At 41.6% G+C, this 24,957-nt stretch overlaps 1 protein-coding gene across 9 annotated transcripts in view; it reads left to right on the top strand.

Moving 5' to 3' along the window:
* Positions 1-24,957, top strand: part of PAK1 (p21 (RAC1) activated kinase 1) — a 142,980-nt gene that overhangs the window by 50,623 nt on the left and 67,400 nt on the right. Inside the window, exons 1-2 of one of the 9 annotated variants that reach the window (XM_013979174.2) lie at positions 12,011-12,217; positions 24,602-24,697. The exons of 2 other annotated variants lie outside the window; for them this stretch is intronic. The gene's annotated coding sequence lies outside the window, so the exon portion shown is untranslated. Of the gene's footprint in view, positions 1-11,983; positions 12,218-12,358; positions 12,420-13,949; positions 13,966-24,601; positions 24,698-24,957 lie in introns of those variants that run through there. 6 more of the 9 variants (XM_021062559.1, XM_021062558.1, XM_013979173.2 and 3 more) reach the window with 6 other exon arrangements.

The raw sequence follows: 24,957 nt of genomic DNA, 5'->3' as shown, positions 1-24,957 counted from the left end.
ATTCTATTTTTTTTTTTTTTTTGCCACCCTGCAGCATAGCGAGTTCCTGGGCCAGAGGTCATATCTGAGCAGCAGTTGTGACCTATACTGTAGCCGTGGCAACGCCAGATCCTTTAACCCACTGCCCCAGTCTGGGCATCAAACCTGCATCCTGGCACTGCAGAGACGTTGCTGATGCTGTTGTGCCACACTGGGAACTCCTTTTTTTTCCTTTTTTTTTTTTTTTTCTGGACTGAAAATTCTAATTCCAGGTTTAATATCTACTAGGTTTGCAGTCTTTGGCAAGTGTTGAGCTCTCAGTGCCTCATTTTTCTCATCTGTAAAATGAGGATAATAAAGCCAATTTTTTAGAGCTGTTAGGATAAATATGTTTCTTCTAAGGTAGTCTCTGATTTTGACTTCATCAGTGACAGTGGGAGTCATAAACTTAAACATTGTCTCTGGCCTAGTTTATCATTTCATATTTCTCAAGTCACTTTTACTCACATCATCTTATATAATCTTTACAGTGTATTCAGATAGGGAAAGACTGCATGATTTTTTCCTGTTTGAAAAAATAATGAAACTGATGGTAAGAGAAGTTAAGTGACTTGTCTGTGGACCAGGACTTCTGAGTCCCAGTTCCGGCCTCCTTTTCAAAATACCAGCTGATCCTTGGAGAGGGCAGTGGTAAAGTGAACTGAAAGTCAAGAATATCCTGGTTATAATCTTAGCTAGAAGAATTTGGGAAAGTCATCTGAGTTTCTACTTTATTAAACAAAAATTCTGACTGTTTGGCCTAACTCACTTTGTTATCAAACATTTTCTGTGTGTACACTGTTAGGTCTGGTTCCTTCCCCTGGGGTATGCACACTTCACTATGGTGATAAACTGTCTGTATGAGTGAGAAGAGCTGTAGCAGATGTGTGTGTGGTGATGTTGGGGAGGGGCTCTGGTGGTGGTGATGATCCAAGAGAGATGGCTTTGGGACTGGGCTTTGCTTGGGAGAAGAATAAAAGTGGGCGATGAGTATGATTGTGCTTTGTTGATCACAAAGTGAAGAACTGCATAAATGTTAGGGATTGTCAGGAACAGTCCTTCTAGGGGAACACTGTAGTTGGAGTCTAAGCTTAATTGAGAAGAAAGATTCCAGTGGCAAGAAAGATGGGGATCTCATTAAAAATCTGCGTCTTAAGTGTAGGGGTCCTTAAAATGGGGTATGCCTATTAAAATGGTCTTCTGCTTTGATGACACAGTGGACCTTCAAACTGCTTTTGGGTATATAAACAACTGGAGTTCCCTTGTGGTGCAGTGGATTCTCAACCCACTGTGCCACAGTGGAAGGTCCAGCATCAATTTATATTCCCACCAGTAGTACACAAGGGTTCTCTTTTCTCCATCTCTTCTCTGCCACTTATTATTTGTTGTCTTTTTGGTAATAGCCATTTTGACAGATAAGAGGTGATATCTCATTGTGGTTGTGATTTGCATTTCCTTGATGATTAGTGATGGTGATAGGCTGGAGTATTTTTAAAAAACAGTTTGTATATGGAAGAAAGGTATAAGTAAGAGACAACGGAAATGGAGAGCTGTCATTTGTTTTTAGTGCACAGCATTTTGTGTTCTCCATTTTGTGAGTCTTCTTGGTGGCAAAGATACTATTCCCTAAAGGAGATAAAAATTTAGATAGTTTCTTCTCAAACTTTCCTGCTTGTCAGGCACAGGCAGTAACTTAGCTTTCACCAATACTATGTATGCCCACACTGCACTTGGATTTAGAACTTAATGACATGAGAGAGAAAGTAATGGGAAGCTAACTTTCTCCCTTTGGCTGCAGAGGCATTCGCATCACCTACAAAGCCAAGTTCCTAGCCCTGAAGTGGCATTAATGCTGGTAGCTCTTGTACTCAGGTTGAATTCTTATACTGCTGGAAGTGATCTGGTGCTTACATCCAAGAATATTCTGATTTAGGAGTGAGAAAACTATACCCTGTAGGACAAATCTGGCCCATTGACTCTTTCTGTAAATAAAGTTTTACTGAAATACAGCCATACTCATTTGTTTACATATCATCTATGGCTGATTTTGTGCTACATAGGCAGAGTAGTTGAGACAGCAATGTATGGCCTGCAAAGCCTGAAATATTTACTGTCAGTCATTTGCAGAAAAAAGTTTTCCAGCTTTTGCTTTAACTGAAAATGGTTGTCTTTTTAACAATACTGAAATGCTTCTTCCATCTGACAAGGAGAGTTAATAGTTTGAGTTCAGTCTCTTCGTTTTGATTGTGGTTTGGCTTCCAGGATGCACAGATCAAAATTTAGTCATGAATTGCAACAGCTACCTTTAGCATGGGTTTTAGCACTTGCTGTGATTTTCTTCTACTTTATGACCTATGTCCCATTGATGATTACCATTGTCCTAAGATGTCTCTTTCTGTTTTTGTCCAGTCTTCAGCCTTAGAGTGTTTGCTATCAGTCCTTGTGCTTATGACCTCATAGTTACAGGATTGGTACTGTACCTCCCACAAGAATATTTGAGGAAGGAGAAAGGGGGAAAGGCAGAACTAGCACTTCTCCTATGTCCTATTTTATAATTAAAGCAACTGTTTTCCCAGAAGTCTTAGAAACTTCTCATTATGACTTATTGGCTAGAACTGTGTCACAATGGACACACCAAACGTTGAAGAAGGCTGGGAAAATGAATATTTTGTTGTTTCATTGCCTTCCTGGACAAAATTAGGGTTTATTTAGCAAGAATGAAGGGAAAAATGGATATTGGCTAGACATTTGAAAATCATTTGACTTTAATGACTTTTAAATATGTTTTTAAAAATGCATTTGTACTCGGTACTACTCCATAAAAAAATATAGTGGTACTTGCATTTTATTCAAGTTGCCTTATTCTGGGCTGGGGATATGGTGGTAAATGAGGAGATATAGTAATTTTCCAGTTTAGAAGTGAAAAGATACATGTTTTAATTTGCTGGACTAGGTGGCTTAAGCAAAGTAAATTTATTTCCTCACCATTCTGAAAACCGAGAGGTCTAAGATCAAAGTTTTTGACAGAGTTTGGTTTCTGGTGAGAGCTCTCTTTGCTTACAGACTGTTTCCTTTTCACTGTGTCCTCATGTGGCTTAGAGAGAGACAGAGACACACACACACACAGGGAGAGGGAGAGGGTAGATATAGATAGATTCTTGTATCTCTTCCTCTTTTGTGAAAATAGCAATTCTCTTGGATCAAGGTTCCTTCTTTATGAGCTCATTTAACTTAAATCACCTCCTTACAGGCTCTAGCTCCAGTACACTCAGAGGAGGGGTTAGGGCTTCAACATAAGAATTTGGAGGTGGGGGGCACGGTTGAGTCCATAATAATACATTAACAAATACTTTTAGTAAATTGGGATAAGTGGGCAGATAGCTCTGAGTGAGGACCATAGGTAGGAATGACTAATTTTTTTTTTTGTCTTTTTTTTGCTATTTCTTGGGCCGCTCCTGCGGCATATGGAGGTTCCCAGGCTAGGGGTCGAATGCAGCTAGCCGCCGCCGCCTATCAAGCCACAGACGCAGGAGCCGACTGCATCTGGACCTACCCATGAACGCCAATCTTTAACCACAGCAACGTGGGATCCGAGCCGCGTCTGCAACCTACACCGCAGCTCACGGCAATGCCGGATCGTTAACCCACTGAGCAAGGGCAGGGATTGAACCTTCAACCTCATGGTTCCTAGTCGTATTCGTTAACCACTGCGCCACGATGGGAACTCTTTTTTTTTTTTTTTGTCTTCTGTTCTTTTAGGGCTGCACCCGTGGCATGTGAAGGTTCCCAGGGTAGGGTCTAATTGGAGCTGTAGCCGATGGCCTAGGCCAGAGCCACAGGCAAAGCAGGATCCGAGCCACATCTTTGACCTACACCACAGCTCACGGCAACACCAGATTCTTAACCCACGGAACAAGGCCAGGGATGGAACCTCATGGTTCCTAGTCGGATTCGTTTCTGCTGCGCCACAACGGGAACTCCCAGGCATAACTAATTCTTTTGAGAGATTCTGGAAAAATCTTGTAGAGGTGGTGACATTTGAACCAAGTCCAAAAGGATAAGCAGAGGGGAAAGTTATGGAAGTAGTTTGTTCCTGCATCCTCCCTGCTGAGAGAGTGGTTGGTGGTAATACCTTAAAGATTATCCATTTCATTATTGGACACCTCTATTATTTTCATATTCTTATATTGGTACAAAATAGAATTCCCCATTTCTCTCTCTCTCTCTGTATTTGGTAGAGAACACAAGGTGATTTGTATGACACAGTGACAAGATAATCATTCTTGGGCAATCAGTTTTTCTTCTATTTTTTTTTTTTTTCTTTTTACGTCTGTACCCATGGCATATGGAAGTTTCTGTGCTGAGGGTCAAATCAGAGCTGCAGCTGAGGCCTATGACACAGCCACAGCAATGCCAAATCCTTACCTCATTGAGCAAGGCCAGGGATTGAACCAGCATCCTCACAGACATTGTTGGGTTCTTAACCCACTGAGCCACAGTGGGAACGCTGGCAGTCACTTCTCTAGGCCAATTCTAAGATAACATGCCCATTTCTTTTCTGGCCTTTATGGTTCTGTCTAGTTTCTTCCTGACCATTTTTACAGCTCCATTTATTCATTCACATGTTCATTCATTCAACCATTACTTGTCAATCTACTGTGTGCAAGAAGTAGTTTTTAGGTCTGGAGGTAAAGGAAAAGTTTTTGCTTTGGGGGCGTATGTTCTTTTGGAAGGAGTCAGCCAAAAAGCAAGTAAATATATCAGTTGACAGTAAGTGCTGTGGATACAAATAAAGCAGGGTGGGAGGAGTAAAGAGTGCTGAAATGAAGTCAAGAGAGGTTTTGGTTGTTTTATGAAGAGTGGTCAGGGAGGACCTCTGATGAAGTGATACTTGAATAGAGACCTGAAGGAAGTGAGGAAACAAGTCATATGGCTATCTGGGGGAAAATGTGTTTTTAGACAGAGTGACCATAGATATAAAGGCCGAGAGGTGGGAGTGTACATAGCCTGTTGATGGAAGCCATTGTGCCTGGAGCAGAATGAATGAAGGAGGGAGAAGTAGACCAGGTCAGAGGTATAGCAGGGGGGTGGAGAAGGAGAATGGCCTTGTAGGTCTTCGTAAGGACTTTAGCTTTTACATTGAGTATTTTGGGAAGCCACTGAGAGATTTTGAGCAGAAGAGAGTGATGTGTTCTGAGACTTACATTAAAAAAAGGATTATTTTTGGCAGCAAAGTGGATCTGTTAAGAATCTATTGTAATATTCTAAGAGTTTCTGCACACTATTAACATTTTGGGCCACATAATTCTTTGTTGCAGGGGGATGCCCTATGTGTTGTAGCATGTTTAGTAGCATCCCTGACCTCAACAAAAATTTATCTAGACATTTGGAGCAAAATCTCACCCCATAGCCTCCAAACATTGAGAACTACTCTTCTAGATAAAAGCTGTTTATGGTTTGGACCAGGGTAGTAACAATAAAGGTGATGAGAAGTGATTGAATTGTAGACATATTTTGAAGGTAGAATTAATAAGATTTTTCAGATGGATTTGATACAAAGGTGATAGAGTGGAGCCAAAGATGAATCACATTTTTGACATGAGTAACTAGAAGAGTGGACTTGCCATTTATTGAGAGAGGGACAAGTGAAGAAGGAACAGATTTTGGACCTGTTAAGTATGACTGTCAGTGACACAAATTTATCTTCTGTTGTCTTTAAAAGTGTTGTTCTTAAAGGAAGAAGTAGGTCTCCTCATGTTTTTATCCTTTGTGACTGCACTGTATCTGGCCTGTATAACAAGTTCAGTAAATGGTGAATGAATCATGAAAATATTGAATCATTGACTATCTAAATTATTTACAATTTCCTAAACAGGGCTTATAGTTTTTCCTCCTTTGGTCTTTTGTGGTTCCCTCAAGGGGATTCTCTACCCTTAGCCCCATTCGCACTACCTCTATCTATGAAAATTCTATTCCTCCTTTAATACCCAACCCAAATACCTCTCCTCCACAAAATTTTCCCAGCTCTACAGATGTAATTGATGCTTCCATTCCCTAAACTTTTTTTCCTTGCTTGAACTTCAAATGCATTTAGATTTAGTTGCTTTGTAATGGACTGCCTTTCAATAGATTTTTGCTTCCCCCCATTTCATCCCTCTATTGCTTATTTTTCTTCTTGAAGTATTTTGGTAAGCCATTATCGTTATTTATTTTATACTTCACCTTATTCCGTAGTCCTTAATAGACAACTGGCCCTGCCAAAAAGAATGGTATGTTAGATGGCTGTTTTAACAGACCCGAAATCGTCATTGTTGACTGACTACCTCCTGCATTTAACTGATAATATCAGAAGTTGTAGTTCTCAGTCAGTAAATGTATCATTCTTAAAACTATTTGAGATTGCAGAAGAATCAGATGAAAACAATTGTTTTAAAATCCTTTAGGTACTATCAGTTGAAACCTGTAGTGTCCAAAGAAAATTTGCTAATTATTACTGATCGTTAGCCTTTATATGGTGTTACCAGTGGTTGCAAACGCATATGCTTGTAGAAGTCAGCTGAGTGAAGTCAAAGGGCCCGATGAAGCCTAAAATGATCACATAGACAAAACATTACTGGTCAAGGTCCATGGCTTGAAAGAATAGTTTGTGGATTATTTACTTTGTAAAACCAAAGCACCATATAAAATGCAGGGAGTAATTGCACTTAAAACAATTTACATACTAACTTGTATAAACTTGGGCAAGTTATTTGGAATCTCTTGGATTTAATTTCTTTTTTTGTGTAGTTTAGTCTCTCTCTCTCTTTTTGTGTGTGTGTGTGTGTGTGTGTCTTTTTAGGGCTGCACCCATGGCATATGTAGGTTCCCAGGCTAGGGGTTGGATTGGAGCTGCAGCCACTGGCCACATCACCAGATCTGAGCTCCATCTGCGACCTACACCACAGCTCATGGCAATGCCGGATCCTAAACCCATTGAGCCAGGCTGGGAATGGAACTTGTGTCCTCATGGATGCTAGTCAGATTCGTTTTTGCTGAGCCACAAAGGGAACTCCAGTTTAGTCTCTTAAAGTCCCTTCTACCTCATTTGATTCTGCTTTTTCATTTCTTTAGCTAATAGTTTCTTCCTTGATTATTATCTGTTAGCCCTCAGAAATAAATAAAATACTGGCTTCTTACTAACATGCCTCAATTTCATGAATTTTGCATTTCATCAGAGAGAGTCATGCTTAGCCAAGCTTTCTATAGCAGTACTCATCTGTGAAAGATACAGCATGTGATCCGGCTGGTCAGCCTTCTGTAACCAAACAAGTATCTGGTTTTTGAGAACTGAAATATAAAATGGAAGATGCCTGAATTTGATCTTTCTTGCTAAAGACATCAGTGGTTCTGTCTTGTATTGCATGATACATGTTTTGTAGTTTTTTCCACCTTATCCTGTTTGTTTTGTTAATTCAGTTTTCTAGTGCAGTATCTTTTACAGTTTTATGCATGCCAGCCTCCCTGATTAGTAATGATTCCTAGAGATATAGGCCATTTCTAGGTCATCTTTAATCCCTGTAACCAAGTACAGGCAGGGATACATGATAGATGTTTGATAAATGTTTGAACAGATAACATTCTTATCAGATTTATAGGTGATAAAGACTGGAAGGAAAAACTACTATGCTAGATGGCGGGGCGGGGAGAGAGCTTGAAAAGGTGGGTTGAAGCCAAAAAGATGAAATTTAAGGCAGATGACAGTGAAGTTCTACATTTTAAGTCTCAAAGAAATGGCAATATATGGGCAGTCTAGAGGAGACCTACCATGATGCTATGCTTATGAAAATTATGGTTTTGGCCCCCTAAGCCCCGTGCCAGTCAGAAGCAGTGCAGTGGCTTAAAAGCTAGTGCAGTCTCAGACTGAATTATTGGAAGTACTTGGTGTAGTTAATGGAGGTTATAGTCCAATTGCATTCTGTAGGGGATAGGCTGCACTTAGATTGTCGTTTTCCCCATAGGTACCAGGCAGTAAGAGGGTCATTGCAAACAGGGCTGTGTTTAGTGGAAGATGCCCAAGATCACCACTCAAATAGAGTTTGAACTGTTCCTTCCTAGTCTGCAATGAAGTAAGCATAGAAATTGAGAGTGTTCAGAAACTTTTATAGCAATTTGACAGTAATTTTATGTCTAATGAATCTAATGAAAAGATGAGCTTTATCTTAGGTAATTTTTTATTGTATCTTATTAGACTTTATTTTTAGTGCAGTTTTAGACTTATAGAAATGTTGACCAGAAAGTACAAAGACGGAGTTCCCGTCGTGGCGCAGTGGTTAACGAATCTGACTAGGAACCATGAGGTTGCGGGTTCGGTCCCTGCCCTTGCTCAGTGGGTTAACGATCCGGCGTTGCCGTGAGCTGTGGTGTAGGTTGCAGACGCGGCTTGGATCCCGCGTTGCTGTGGCTCTGGCGTAGGCCGGTGGCTACAGCTCCGATTCAACCCCTAGCCTGGGAACCTCCATATGCTGCGGGAGCGGCCCAAGAAATAGCAACAACAACAACAACAACAACAAAAGACAAAAAGAAAAAAAAAAAAAAAAAAAGAAAGTACAAAGACCTCCCATATAATCTATCTCTCCAATCCCCTAGCACCTCTTCTATTATTTAAAAAATTTATTTATTTATATTTTCTTTGTTTTACTCTAATTTTATTTTTTAACTCAATGAATTTCATTATATTTATAGTTGTACAAGGGTCATAACAACCCAATTTTTTTTTTTTTTTTTTTTTTGGTCTTTTTGCCATTTCTTGGGCCGCTCCCGTGGCATATGGAGGTTCCCAGGCTAGGGGTCTAATTGGAGCTGTAGCTGCCAGCCTACGCCAGAGCCACAGCAATGCGGGATCTGAGCTGTATCTGCAACCTACACCACAGCTCACGGCAACGCCGGATCGTTAACCCACTGAGCAGGGCAGGGATCGAACCCGCAACCTCATGGTTCCTAGTCGGATTCGTTAACCACTGCGCCACGACGGGAACTCCCAATTTTTTTTTTCTTTTTTTTTCTTTTTAGGGCTGCACTTGTGGCATGTGGAGGTTCGCAGGCTAGGGGTCCAATCAGAGCTACAGCTCCTGGCCCACACCACAGCCACAGCAATGCCAGATCTGAGCCACGCCTGTGACCTACACCACAGCTCACAGCAATGCCGGATCCTCAACCCACTGAGTGAGGCCAGAGGTCAAACCCTCAACCTCATGGTTCCCAGTCAGATTCATTTCCGCTGCACCACGATGGGAATTCCACAACCCAATTTTATAGCATTTCCCTCCCAAACCCCTAGCCTGTCCCAGCACCCCACAACTTCTATTATTAACATCTTGCATTCATGTATTAGTCCTCTGATAGATAGCTAAATATAGCTATGGTTATATACTTAAAGATATGTTGCCTAGGCTACATCCCAGACCAGTTGAGTCAGAATCTCTGTTAGGACTTCATATTTTTAAAACTTCCCAGGAACTTCAGTGCTCAGGGAGAGCTGAAAACCCCTATACTAAAACCATAAACTCCTTGAAGGTGTGGTCATTTTCAATGATGTGTTTGTCTCTGGTGACTTGTACAAAATGCTTAAATAGTTACTGAATGAACACATGATTAAAAGAACTTTGTATTTATCCTGGAGAAGAGGAAAAGAGCATGGCCTTGATAGATCACCATATACACACATCTGAAAGCCTTTAATATACCTTGGTTTTGAAGGATGTTTTCAGAGTTCCTAGGAGACAGAATTGGAGGTTTATGGAGAAGCACCTAGCTGAATATTATGAAGCATTGTCTTACAGTGCTCATTGATAATGAGCTTTCTGTTCTTTCATATGTTCCAGCAGAGCCTATCTGTAAGAGGAGATGCTGTATGGGATGGGAAATTGGGTAGGGCCAGATGCTGTGATTATTGACCATTACTTTGAAAAACTATACCCAAGACTGAGGACTCTTTCTGGCTCTCATCTCAATCATAAATTGAGATGAAGGACAAGGGTGTGGGGGGCAAAAGAACATCCTTAAACTACTTTGTAGCTGCGTTCTCATAATGCAGCAGATCTCTCCAGTCTGTATTATTTATCAGTTCTCTCTGTATTGCGGGCAGTCTTCAAGAAATTCCCTCTCTCCTCCACCAAATTTGAGACTTCTGGTAGTTGGAATAGCGTAGGTACTCAAGGTCTAGTAAGGGTGAAAGGTATTTTGCTGAAGAGCTGTTACGTCTTCCTGAAGTTCTTCCCCTGCATTCTTCTGTGATTAGATTACTCTGGGGCTGTCAAATGGAGGTGTAGCTATCTGTCAGGGAAAGGGAATCAGTACCATGAAATTTCTCTCCAGCATACTTAAATTACTGACCAGACGTAATGCTCTTTACCCGTTCTTTGCCAGGCAATAGAGAGAAGGATATGGCAGTTGATATAAGGATGGCCGACATGGCAGAGAAAAGAAAGATTTGGGCTTAGGAGTCAGGCCAGAGTTGGAACGACTGGGCCGTTTACCAGCTGTGTGGTCTTGTGGAAGTCACTGTCCTCTCTCACTCATCATATCCTATCTTTCCCCAAGTTCTGCTGCTGCTGCTTCCAAGTCGTGTTTTTAGAATATGCTTGTTTCTTTTCATTTCTTCTTCTGATATGTTGGTCTAAATTATTACTTTCTTCTCTTGCTTGGAGTCCTGAAAGAATGTACTAACTTGTTTTCTTGTTTCCATAACCCTCCCTTTGTCCCCCATTCAGCGGTCAGTGATCTTTCAAAAATATAGATTAGACCTTGTCATTCTGCTTAAAACTTTCCAACGCTTTACCATTCCTAAAACCTAGAACAAAACCTAAACTCCTAGTTATGACCCACAAGAGACCCTATATGACCTGACTCCTGACATATCTCTTGAGAAATAGACACAGAGGGGTAGGTAATGAGGTAATATTACCTCTTAATGAGCATTTGAAAATGTGTGAAGTTTTTTTTTTTTTTCTTCAATTATTGGGGTATACACTAGCATTTAGTGGGTCTGGGCTGGGGTTGGTAAATATTCTGTAATGTGTTGTTTTGCTCAGGGCCCTTTACATGACTGATTCACAATATGTGTTTAAGAAATACTTATACGAGGAGTTCCCGTCGTGGCTCAGTGGTTAACGAATCCGACCAGGAACCATGAGGCTGTAGGTTCGATCCCTGGCCTTGCTCAGTGGGTTAAGATCTGGCGTTGCTGTGAGCTGTGGTGTAGGTCGCAGTCACGGCTTGGATCCTGCGTTGCTGTGGCTCTGGCCTAGGCCGGCGGCTATAGCTCTGATTAGACCTCTAGCCTGGGAACCTCTACATGCCGTGGGAGCCGCTCTAGAAAAGGCAAAAAGACAACAACAACAAAAAAAAGAAATACTTGTATGAAACCGTATTCTGAGTGGACCTCAGTTTTGACACATGTGAACTGGTAGTATGTCTCCTTCATAAAATTGTGGTGAGATAGATACGACATTTTGTAAAGCACCTGGTACACAGCAGCACTTAATAAATGGTAGCTGCTGCTGAGCTTTCTTTGCTTACAGCAGCTGTAAGCATTTACTCAGTGTTCTCCCGGGGGCATAGGATTAGAACCTGACACCTTTGTTGGGGGCGGTGAGTGGGTGCATCTCTTTCCCTGAAGCCTAATCTGATAGAAGACTAGGTTTAATTTGAGCAGTCCTGGAGTCCAGACCCAGCTGGAGAAATTAAGGCACAGAGGAACTCTGCTTCTCTCTCTGCTTCTCTTCCTTCACTCTGGGACATACCCAGGAAGCTCTGACGGCCCCTAGGAATCCTGGATTCAGTGAGAAATTATCCCCTGCTGAAGACTAGGTGAGGGAGAATAGCTGAGGGGTGAGAAGGTAGTCGTCTCCTCGCCTTTCCTCATTGCTTCTTTGCAGAAAGGAGAAGCGCAGTTTCCTCCCTCCTCCTTCCCTCCCTTATTTCCCCGCCCCTTCTGCTTCACCAACCCCGAAGCAGAGCCTTCCCTGCGCCCTGCGAGGGCGGGAGCGTGCTGCACCCCAGAGCCAGAGCTGGGGCGGCTGAATTGCCGAGAGCCCGGCCCCAGCTGAGTAGAGCGGGCTGGGTGGAGCCCAGGCTTTGAGCTGCCGGCCGGGCATGAGAGGTGCAGCTCTGTGACAAAAAAACAGTAGGCAGAGATGTCGGGGCCGGCTTCCCCCACCAGGTAATGCTGGCCCACCCGGGGGCGCGCTCAGCTGGGCGGTGCTGGGGTTGGGGGGGGTCTCTGCTGGCTTCCGGGGAGTGGTGACGCGGGTCCGGTAGATTTAGGGTCTTTTCCCTTAATAGACTTTAAGTGAGAGAAGGGGTTTAAGGTGGAACCTAAACCGCTAGGCCAGCACTGAAATCTGAGCTCTGGCTTGAGAAGGGTATGAAGGGGAAGCTGATTTTTGGGGAACTTGCTCTGTCTCAGGAGCCTTGCTCCTGTGCAAGCACCCTTCTCCTTGGTGGCTAGAGTGATGCTTTCCTCTGCCTTGGATTAGCTGCTAGTCTGCTGGGACCATGGGGGCTTTTCTCTTGGGTGCTGGGGAGAGGCATTATGTTATAAGTGACTTGTTAAAAGGTAGAGTAAACTGAAAGATGGGAGACACTGGGCTGGGGCTGGTTCCGTTTAGGTGCTTCTGTGGACCTCAGTTTCCTTATCTGTGCAGTGAAGGGCTTGACATTTTGTTTCTGACTCTGGCATTCCCAGGCTGTCAAGTTGCCTTTGCAGAGCTGGTAAAAGCCCTATAATGGACTGCAGAAATGTCCCCCTCCCCTCAACACTGTAGGAGACAGACAGGCAGACTTGGGAAGCAGACCTCAGTATCCTGTTTTCCAGCCAGTCTTCTGGATGGCATCTTGCTGGGCTGCTCAGCAGCCAGCGACTTCTTGTATAAGACAGGTTGAGAATGCTGATTATTTTAGTGTTAAATATAGGGATATTGGGTGTAGGGAGGTGGAATTGGGAAGGAGTGGGTCAGGGTTTTTCTCCAGACTGGCCGGTTCTTCCATACTTGGGTGTAAAGCTGCTTTAAAACTCGGCTATCTTCTCTGGAGCCTCCTCACTGGGCCAAGCTAATGACATTCCTTGAGGCTGTATAATGTTTAAATCACTATAATTTTTTCTTTTTTGCTTATCTGGTACCAAGAAATACGTGTCCGACCTGATACTAACCTACCTTGATTATTTTGGACCTCCTATTCCCTCAGTTTTTCTATGACTCTACTTCCTATCTTCTCCCCTTTCCTATTTCCTTTCTGTGATCATTTTTCCTATCCTGCCCCCTGCCTGCCTTTCTCCCACCCCTACTTTCTCCCTTCTTTCTGCTCCCCTCATGCTTCCTTTCTTATTCTTTCCTCTTTATAGACAGTTTTTCCTTCTCTCTCTTAGGTTCTTCTCTTCTTGGTTAGTCCTTCTTCTCTTTTCCTCTTTGTTAAGATTTCTGATTATTAGCAGGTTACTAGTTTGCAGGAACCTTTGCTATGGTGTTTGTGGGGTCCACACACACTCTGTTTCCTACCTAACTCCCTTACATTCAGCTTTCACCTACAGATCTATCTTCCCCAAGTGCCAGTCTCCCTCCTCACTGCCTCTGTGCCTTGCTTTGGGCCCCAAATCTTACTTCCTGGATTTGTCCCCACCTCCTTTCACGGAGGGGAGTGGGCCGGCAGTAGGGAGTAAGCAAGATGGGAAGCAGAGGGCTTGAAACCTTAGAGTGGGAGGAGAGCAGGAATGTCCAGAGGCTCAAATTTGTTTAGTGAGATGAGCAGCTGGAGAGAAACAAAGACTCTGGCAGCTTTGAAGCCCTGCTGACCTGGAGGCAGAGTTAGACATGTGAATCTGGGGAAGAAGAGGAGGATAGCAGGAATGGGATGGAAGGAGGAGTCCTGAGGGAGAAGAACTGTGGTCTTTTGAAGACGAGAGTGGATTGGGTAAGATAGGGTTATTTGGGGGTAGAGGTAGGTATGTTGTGAAATACCATAGTCCGGGAAAGGGGACCATGTAGGTTAGCTTTCTTTACCTCTGAAGACCAGCTTTTTGGGCTGGTTTGTTTCTACTCAGCAAACTTTACTTTTCTTTCTTTTATTTTCTTTCTATGGCTGCACCTGTGGCATATGGAAATTCCAGGCTAGGGGTTGAATTGGAGCTGCAGCTGCAGGCCTATACTGCAGCCACAGCAGCACCGGATCTGAGCTGCATCTGCCACCTACTCCGGTAATGCTGGATCCTTAGCCCACTGAATGAGGCCAGGGACTGAACCGATATCCTCATGGACTCTGTGTTTGGTTCCTAATCCTCTGAGCCACAATGGGAACTCCAGCAAACTTTTCTTTAGTAGTGTCCTCAAAGGATGGCGAGAAGGAAAGCAGAGATAAGAAGGCAAGATTGCTTTTATCCTGGTACTTAATGTCTAGACAATGTGTATGTATACAGAAAGCTTTGAATATGGCATTTATTCATCCTCAGACATTTCTGGACCATCTATTCCATGTTAGTTATGGTGTCAGGTGTTGGGGATATAAGAAAGGAAACTAGACTCAGTTGCTGCCTACCAGTGCAAATCAAAGAATATGGCTATCTGAAACCTTGTGTGATAATTTATGTGTGGTATAAGAGAAGCACAAGGGGCTGTAATAACACAGAGAAGGGAATTTTGATTCAGTAAGTAAGTGGCAGAGCTGAAGCCTAAACTCAATTGTTCTCTAAAAGTGATGTCTATTCTCTTAGACCATGTTATCTTCTGATCCTGTGTGTACATAGAGTGTACAAAGAGTTTTCTTATGTTCTCTTTTTTACCTATCTGTGGGCTAGACTCTAGTGTGCTAGGATGAAGGAAAAACAGCCCCATGTGATAGATCACTGTACTGTAGCCAAACACTCATTACCTTGGAAGGGAAACAGACTTGGTCCCTGTTAACGTCTCCTGGCTCTAGGCCACTTGGGTAACTTGGTGCTGAGCTCCCTCTATGAGTCACTCTGTCTCTTCCTCCTCTTCTGCACCCTTCCATTTTATTAATATCAATTTCTTGCAGGCTGTAGAGACCAGAGACCAGATGGAGCTAGGTGAGGCATTTTATTTCCACTGGCCTCCATAAAATAGGGATTTAATACCTCATAGGGTTGGTGAAGATCAAGTGAAATAATAAATGTGTGAAACTGATTTGCAGACTGTGAAGTGCAGTACAGATGTTACTGTGGTTGTTCCTGAATGTATTTTTAGCCATAAAAAATGCTCGGATGTTGCAGCCTGGAAGAAATGCTTCGGGTTGCTCTCTGGTTTGAAACTGCCTCAATGCTTAATAATAAAGAAAAAGAAGGGGCTAGAAAGAGGATAATTTAGAGAGTGGTAATTGAGCCCCATGCTAAAACTGAGGTCGAGGTTTAGTATGTAGGTCAAACAAATAGTGGCAAGTATAAAAAAATATTATTTTAGATGATACCTAGCCAAAAAAAATAAATAAATAAATAAAAGAAGGGGAGGGATTTAAAACCAAACTGACCTCAATTCAAATTCTGGTTCTACCACCTACTAGGTATTTTTTAAGAATCTTTTTAAAATTCATGTATAAAATGGAAGGTATTTATACATACCTTGAAGAATTATTATAAAGCTTAATAATAATTATATATAAAAAAGAAAAGAATAAGTAATAGGCACTTAATAGCTATGCTTTTTATTTTTTTCTTTTGGTGGTACCTGTGGCATGTAGAAGTTCCCAGACAAGGGATCAAACCATTACCACACATGTAACCAGAGCCATAGAGGTGACAATGCCAGATCCTTAACCTATGAGCCATGAGAGAACTCCTAGCTATACTTATTTTTATTCTGCGAAGATAAATTTTGAAGTTACCTTCTTAAGAAAGTCTTCCTGATTCCTAGGCTACTATAGAGGGCCCCTCTTTTGGATTCACACAGCACTCATGTGTTTCATCTTACCACTCATAGTGGTACTTACTATGTTGTACTGTCTTTGTGGTTTACATGTCTTCCTCTCCTCTTAGAATGTGAATATTTTGAGGTCACAGAGAGGGTCTAGTAAATCTTGATGTCTACTCTTACTAAGCCTTGTTGAGTTACTAGATATACATTGGTAAATACAACAGACCTAGTTGCTCCTTGTAAAGCTTACTGTTTATTGAGGTAAGAAAAAAAAAAAAATATATATATATATTTTTTTTGCTTTTTAGGGCCGCACCTGTGGCACATGGTGGTTCCCAGGCCAGGGGTCAAGCTGGAACTGCAGCTGCCGGCCTACACCACAGCCACAGCAACGCCAGATCCTTAACCCACTGAGTAAGGCCAGGGATTGAACCTACATCCTCATGGATCCTAGTTGGGTTCATTAGCTGCTGAGCCATGAAGGGAACTCCAGAAAGTATAATTAAAATTCATGATAAATGCTGTAAAAACCAAGATTTCCATTTGTTCATGTTAGGTTTAAGGTACTTAGGGGACATGCAGGTGGATTGTCGAACAGATGGTTATTGGCCTGAAAGAGCTATTAGGCTAAAGATAGAAACTTGGGCATCATCAACATACAGATAATGTGTAAAGCCAAGGGAATGAATGGATGATCGTCTGGGGCAGAGTGTAGTTATGAGGAGAGAAAGTTCCTAACCTTGGACATGTGGAGGATGGCTAGTGAAGGAAGAGTCTGCAGCGGAGATAGGAATAGGCAGAAAGAGGGAAAGCCAGGTGAGTGTGCTTCCCCAGAAGCCAAGAAAGTGGAGCACTTGAAAGAGAAGAGGGAGGTCAGTTATGTTGCATGCTGCTGAGGGGCTGAGTAAGGTGAGGACAGAATAGTGACCATTTCATCTGGCAACATGGACATGTCCGATAGTCTTGACGAGACTACTTTTGATGAAATAGGAGGATGTTATTTGGCAAACAGAAGGGGAAGAAGTGGAGATAGTATAAGTCGATAGATAATTCTTTTTAGAAGCTCTTCTATGAAGGGGAACAAAGAAATGTTATTTGAGGAAGATGTGGGTGTCAGGGGAGGGGTGTGTGTGTGTGTGTGTGTGTGTGTGTGTGTCTTTGAATAAAAGACTCTATAACATGTTTATATTATCTCATATTCTCAGCTCAGGTCAAAAATTTAGAGATCATCCTGATTTTTCATTTTTTTCTCACATTGCATATCCAATCTCTAAATAAGCCATTTGGCTCTACCTTCAAAATATCTACCTTTGTAATACTTCTCTCTATCTACTGTAGTCTATTTAAGTCACCATCAGTTCTCATATGAATTCCTGGTTACTTACTATTACTTCTTGGAGTTCCCATTGTGGCTCAGTGGAAACGAATCTGACTGGTATACATGAGGATGCAGATTCGATCCCTGGCCTCGCTCAGTGGGTTAAAGATCTGGCATTGCCTTGAGCTGTGATGTAGTTTGCAGACGTGGCTTGGATCTGGTGTTGCTGTGGCTGTGGTGTAGGCCAGCAGCTACAGTTCTGATTTGCCCCCTAGCCTGGGAACCTCCTGTGCCACAGGTGTGTCCCTAAAAAGACCAAAAAAAAAAAAAAAAAAAAATTGCTTCTTAAAGTTCTCTCCACTTTTCCTTTGCTCCCCTACATTCAGTTCTCTGCAGCCAGAGTGGTCTGTTTAAAACATAAATTAGATCATTGCTCAAAACTCTCACACTTGCTACAAAATCCAAATTTATCAAGGCCTATAAGGTCCTGCATAATTTGACCTCTGGCTGCATCTTGAATCTTAGACTCTTATCACATTTCTCATTGCTCACTCAACTATTTTCTTGCCCTTTTTGCTGTTTTGTGGGCCACCAAATATTCTCCTTTAGGACATTTGTGCTTACTGTGCCTTCTACTTAAAAACACTTCCAGATGTTGCTGTGAATTTGCTGACACATTTCATTCAAGTCTTAAGTGTTTCTTTATCAGAGATGCCTGTCCTGATCACTTAATCTTTTTTTTTTTTTTTTTTTTAAGGACCGCACCCACAACATGTGGAAGTTCCCAGGCTAGGGGTCGAATCAGAGCTACAGCTGCCAGCCTACACCACAGCCAGAGCAGCGTGGTATCCGAGCTGTGTCTGCGATCTGCGTCACAGCTCATGGCAATGCTGGATCCTTAACCCATGGAGCAAGGCCAGGGACCAAACCCACATCCTCATGGATACTAGTTGGATTTGTTCCTGCTGCACTACAAAGGGAACTCCCTGATCCCTTAATCTTATGTACCACCCCCATTAGGAATTTCCCCAGATGGTAGAAGAGGGATTATAAGACCCTTGGTACTTGTTTCTGGAAGTCACTCTAGTGACTATCTTCACGGGTGATAGGAGTGAGAAAGATGTGTAATATGATTGGTAGGGGAGGGAATGGTGAAGGTACAGGGTCAGCATAAGTGAATTTAAGTCTCGATTCCAAATCTCTCTGCCTTTTCCATTTTACTTTGCTGCCTCTCATCCCTCTCCAATTATAGGAAGTTTTCCAGGTACAGCCCTTGGTTAATTCTGTCTCAAAGTATAATTAGTGGATAAAGAGTGTTTTTAGGAGAATCAGAATAATCAGAGGCTTTTCACTATTTCATTGAGTGATCTTAGGTAAGTTACATACACCCGTGAGTTTCATGTTTGAACTATAAAAGTATGAAACTAGCTGATTTTTCAAGGTCCTTCCAGCTCTTGTATTTTTCTTCTCTAAACCAGGCTACCTTAGTCAGTGAAACTTTACTAAGTATCTAGTGCCAGATCTATACTGGGTGACACTTGGGAACATAAAGATTATTTAGAGTTGGTTTTTTTCCTTTGACTTGTTCATAGTCTTGATAAGGTTGATATGATGAAATATGGAAGCTGCTGTTTAGAATTATATATAAAATGTTATAAAACTTGGGGGAAAGTAGAAATAGAACTTGTGTGAAGGTTTTGTAGAGAAAGTGAGTCAAACTGGGTCTTGAAGAATGAGTAGGAGTTTTCTTGGAAGACAAGTTGGGACGTTTTAGTCAGAGAGAACTGTGGGCAAAGCAGGAACATGAAGCAGTTTGGGCTGGAATGACAAGTTTAGGGAATAGAAGAGATGAAATTGGATAGTTGAGTTGGGGGATGAGAACAGATATTTACTGAATGTCTATTTTGTGCCAGATGGCAGGGTAGGGGCTTTTATATATGCTTTTTAATTCTCATGATAACTTTATAACATAGATAGGCTTATTTGTATTTTACAAAAGAGGTTTAAACCGAGCGTCAAAAATTAAAGTAGCTTTCCCAACAGCCCAGAAACAGTTTCCAGTTTTCCTCTCTGCTAACTCGGCAGTTGCTTTCTCGTTGCTAAACCAGTGCAAGTGGCTGGAAACTGTGTAGTGGGAATGTCTTTCAGAAGGACATCCCTCAGCAAATTCGAAACCGCAGCATTCCAGGCTCCTGCCAAAGAAAACCTCCTGGCACAATTAAATTAAAGATCAGATTCTCATAACCAGGTGTCAAGGGCATGCAGTACTCCCCAGTCTTGGGTGGAGTGTTGATCATGCCAGTCTCAGCTGCTCTGAGTTATTGGAACTGAAAATGGGATTAATATATTAAGTAAGTTTTATTTCTTTTTTCCTTTCTCTTCATTTAAGTAATTGCCCGAGGCATTCCTTTGCCTCTGGAGTGAACAGTGTAGTGGTACAGTGGAGAGAGATATGATTCTAAGGTCACACAGACTTCATTTCAGGTCCCTACCTCTGCTGTCCTCTAGCTGTGTGACCCTTGGTGATGATCATTGTCTCGGAGATTTTGCTGCTTCTGATTTGTTCCCTGTTTTATCCCTAGCCCCTAACATAGCCTGGCAAACTGTAGGTGATGAATAAAATATTTGCATGAATGAAAGAGCAAAATGAGGAGTTCCCGTTGTGGCACAGTGGTTAACGAATCTGACTAGGAACCATGAGGTTGAAGGTTCGGTCCTTGGCCTTGCTCAGTGGGTTAAGGATCTGGCGTTGCCGTGAGCTGTGGTGTAGGTTGCAGACGCGGCTCAGATTCTGCGTTGCTGTGGCTCTGGCGTAGGCTGGTGGCTACAGCTCCGATTCGACCCCTAGGCTGGGAACCTCCATATGCCGCGGGAGCGGCCCAAGAAATAGCAAAAAGACAAAAAAAAATAAATAAATAAATAAAAAATAAAATAAAATATCAGTCTCAGGAGTTCCTGATGTAGCTCAGTGGTCACAAACCCACCTAGTGTCCATGAGGATTCGGCTTCAATCCCTGGCCTCGCTCAGTGTGTTAAGGATCCAGTGTTGTCATGAGTTGTGGTGTAGGTCACAGATGTGGCTCAGATCCCACGTTGCTGTGGCTATGGTGTAAGCTGGCAGCTGTAGCTCTGATTCAACCCCCAGCCTATCTCGAAGGTGTGGCCCTAAAAAGATTAAAAAAAAAAAAAATCAGCCCCAAATAATAGCTAAAATCCTATTTATAAAGTTGGTTGGTCCAGGAGGTTTTATGGGGATACTTTTTTTATATTATTATTATTTCCCCCATACAGTTTTTTTTCTACTGTACAGCAAGGTGACCCAGTTACACATACATGTATACATTCTTTTTTCTCCCATTATCATGCTCTATCGTAAGTGACTAGACATAGGTCTCAATGCTATACAGCAGGATCTTATTGCTAATTGGAAAAGTTTGCATTTATTGACCCCGAGCTCCCAATCCATCCCACTCCCTCCCCCTTGGCAACCACACCAAGTTTTGGGGATACTTTTAAAAAGGATTTTAGCAATTTAGAGGACTCTCCTAAACTCCAAGTCCTATTGTGTGAACTCACGGCATCAGAGTCCTCAGTGCAGACAGAGAGCAGCTGGTCCCCTCCTCCAGACAACACCTCTTTTCTCTTTGTCATCTTTCAGGCTTGTTAAATCAATAGTGTTATCTTTTATTTTTAACATGGAACATTCATGGTACAGATCTGGAACTGCTTAGAAGGGATCATTTTTCTGACTAGTGCTGTATGTGTTGCACAAAGTAAAAGGCCCACTGTAATTGCTGTGTGTCCTCCTTTTTTACCTTAATGTTGCATTCTACCACATTGCCACACATTCTACTCTCAGACTTGGGTTATTCTGGTGGTCTGGGGTATATTTGTCATCATTGTTCTCTATCAAAATCATTCATTTATTGTTTTTTTTTTTTCCTTGGTCAAGGTAATACACCAATGCTTGGGCCTTTCCCAGACCAATTAAAATCAGAGTTCAAGTGGTGGTATTTTCCCTCTGTTTTTTATTAGGAAAATCTCAAACATAGCAAAGTTGAAAGAATTTCATAGTGAATACCTCTATAACTACCACTTAGATTCTTCACATTAACATTTTCTTTTTTAAAAACATCATCACAACCTGAAACATTTTCATGTACTTGCTTTTATCAATCCATTATATATTCTATATTGACATATATATTATGTCACATCTGTGTTCATGTCTTAATCTTTGTTTTTGAAAAACACATTTCAAAGTAAATTGCAGATATTAGTATACTCCCCTCCCCCAAATACTTCAGCTTGTATTTTAAAAAGCTTCTAGAAAATTCTGGTAGTCCAAAGTCAGTGACCACTAATTTGACCTATTTATTCTTTAGGCGCTACTCTTAATACCACCTCTTCTATGAAGCCTCAGTGATCACCTCAGTTTCATACAATCTTTTCTTTCTGCTTCTTATGACAGTTTACTGCTTATACTGTTCTACAGCACTATTCATAATTAGCCTAACATTGTGGGTTTTTAGGTCCTTTCTATCCTGCCTACTAGACTGTGAGAACCTCTGGAGCTGGGATCATAGCTTATTCATTTATTTATTTCTATACCCCTGGTTTCTAGCACAGCACCTTACATATAAGTACTGAGTAAAAATTTATTGATTTGAATTGTATTTCAGTGAAGAACCCGCAACTGTATCACATGACTGATTTGAGGACTGAGAAATTATTTATTTTCTCTGATGCTTAGCTCATAGCAGACACTTAGTAAATTCCTACTTGTTATGTGGAGGGATCAGATTAGATGACCTGTAAGGTTGCTTTTGGCTTCGATGTTATGTGTCTTAAAATCTTTGATTACATAGCTATATTTCATACTAGTGACCATGGAATCCAGATGTAATAAAGCGGAAAGAAGTAGTTATTGGTGAGCATCCTCTTTCCCTGAATCCTTTTCTGATTTTATTCAATTTGTTAAATATCTTGCACATAGTGGCTACCTGTAAAGTGTTTTCTTTCCCCTTCTCTACTCTAACACTGTATTTTTATGCCTTTTTCTTTTTCTTTCTTTCTTTTTTTTTTTTTTTGGTGTCTTTTTAGGGCCGCACCCACAGCATGTGGAGGTTCCCAGGCTAGGGCGTACGCCATAGCCACAGCAATGCAGGATCCGAGCCCGAGCTGTGTCAGCGACCTACACCATGGCTCATGGCAGTGCCAGATCTTTAACCCACTGAGCAAGGCCAGGAATCAAACCTGTGTCCTCATGCATACTAGATTCATTTCTGATGATCCATGATGGGAACTCCTCTTTTAAGCTTTTTATAGCATGCTTTATGCTTTTGACAGAAAAAGAGACACAAATCACTTCCCCTCCTTGGTTGCCTCTTGACCAGTATCTGTCCAGAGACTGCACAGGAGGGAACAACAAATGCAGCTCACAGGTGAAGAGGCTTCTATTAGACCATAGCTAGTAAATAGCAGAGGCAGGACTCAGATCTGATTTTAACTCCAGTCATCTTTTTACTGTATATCCCTGCCAATGGCCCTTTTGAAACCTCACAGTGATCCTACATTTATTATAGTCATTCAGTTGATTAATACTTAATACTTCGGTATAATTAATTGCTTATAAATTAATAGGCTCCCTGAGCCTCTGGGGCATTAGTAAAACATGGTTAGTCTATCTTTTCTCAGTCTGTTATATCAGTTTGTTGTCTAGGCTGGATAGAGGGTTGCTGTCTGAACTGTCATTCTAAGTGTTGGTCTTAGGCCTAGCTTTATACTCCAGTTTGTGAGAAGGCATTGGCTTATCATCCTCCCAAATCTTTGATCTGCAGAGACTGATAGAAGATTTAAGATATATTTGATCATTTTATGCAGGAGTTGAGTATATTTCTTTTTTCCCCTCTCAGGATTGAAGTTTTAAACTTGTTCTATAAAGGTTGAAAATGGTGTTTAACAAAGTGTAGGTTTTAAAATATGCTAATTATTGTGCTAGGTGAGATGGACAAAATCACCTCTTACTGGATCTATGAAGTGTAAAGAGAGTAAAGGCTTATAGAGAAATCCTAGAAAAGGACTGGTTGGAGGGCTGCAGAGAAACTAGGAAGTAGTATAGAAATGTTAAGTCCAAGTTAGTTCAAAGGGAAGGATCAAGAAGGCACAGACCTGTGTCCTATGAGTATAGTTGAAAGTACTGGTAATGTTCAGCATTGAGAAAATAGAGTTGGGGGGAGGTCTTAAAAGATAGTTTTAAGTACCCCTGTCTAGAGAAGAGGTAGTAGACTTTTTTGAGTAGCTCTCAGATGGGGTTTAGGAGTAATGGATGGAAGTAGTGTTTGTTTGTTCATTTGTTCAACAAATCTTTATTGATCATCTTTTCTGTGCCAGGCTTGGTGTTGAGGACTGAGAAATGACTGAACTTTGTTTTTCAGGAGTTCATTGTCTAAAGTCTGGCAGGGAAAGGCAGTGTAGGGAGAGACAAATATGTAAACAAATGATTGCAATGCAGGGTGAGAAGGTAAAACTTAATGTGAGAACTCTTTAAATGAGTCACCAGAGAGAAAGGGCTGACTTTTGAGGCTGTGTATTTCATATCACTGGAGGTTTTCAAGCACAGGCCAGATCACCTGGGCTGGAATGTGGTACAGAGGATTCAGACATTGTATTCCAACAATAGATTTTAGGTTTAAATAATTTGGAACTTTTTGGAAAGTGGAGATCTATCACCTAGAAGTCTCCAAACACAGAGAAAGAACTGAGGAATGAAAAGCTTGTATCAGAAAGGTTGATGAAGGCTTTCTTGGCACAATCCTGGGCTCTGATCCTGAAAAGGAGTTATATTCAATGAAGCTGTTGGCCAAAGTGCTTAAGAGGCAAGGAAGGGCCTGCTTAGGGTATCAGGTGGCTGCAGGGAGTATAATTTTGGAACTGGCAGTCTGGAGTGGGAGGGCATGCTTGAGAACTGAGCCAGTAGAAAATTTCTTTGGGGAAGCTAAGGGATTTGAATTGGGGCTGGGAGGGAAAGCAAAGGCAAATCTGCTAAATGAAACTGGAAGAAATGGATAAAAAGCATACCTCCCAGAGAGTTATTCTAGATTAACAAGATTGTTCTTGCTTACTTGATTGCTTTTGTTCGAAAAGAGAAGGAAGGAGCAATTGGTTTGCCAGAGAAAGCTCAAGATGATGTGTATAAACAGATAAAATTTGAATTTGGCCTTAAAAGATGAGTAAGATTTTCATCGGAGGAGGGAGATATCATTGACAAGAAGCATTTGAGGGGGTGGAGTGGGGCAAGAGGAGGGTAAGAGGCTACTCCCAAATACAGGGGAACAGAGATTTCTGAAGTGTAGTTTGATTATAGGTTGTGTCCAGATATGGTGGCTTAGATTGTGAGGCAGCTCAGTATCAGTATCCTGTGAAGGACCTTAAAATTTCATCTCTACTGAACTCCTTAAAGGTAAGGTATATATCTCTGTCAAACTTTTGATTAATAAAAATATTTATTGACTCCACTGTAAGCCAGATACTATACTAGGATCTTTTGGATTGCACAAGTGGCAGAATCATGCCTGATCTTTGGGTAACATTCTGGCTCCTAGCAAAGATAATTACAACATAGTAAAAATAAATGTGATAACCTGAAAATATACCCATTGCCCTGGAGTCTGGAGGAGGGGACATTCTTGAAGGTGAGAACATTTCAAAAGGGCTTCATAA

The sequence above is a fragment of the Sus scrofa genome, chromosome 9 (assembly GCF_000003025.6).
Source record: "Sus scrofa isolate TJ Tabasco breed Duroc chromosome 9, Sscrofa11.1, whole genome shotgun sequence".
Classification (NCBI taxonomy): domain Eukaryota; kingdom Metazoa; phylum Chordata; class Mammalia; order Artiodactyla; family Suidae; genus Sus; species Sus scrofa.
Note: the sequence above shows the minus strand (reverse complement) of the source record. Positions and strands in the feature narration are given on the sequence as shown.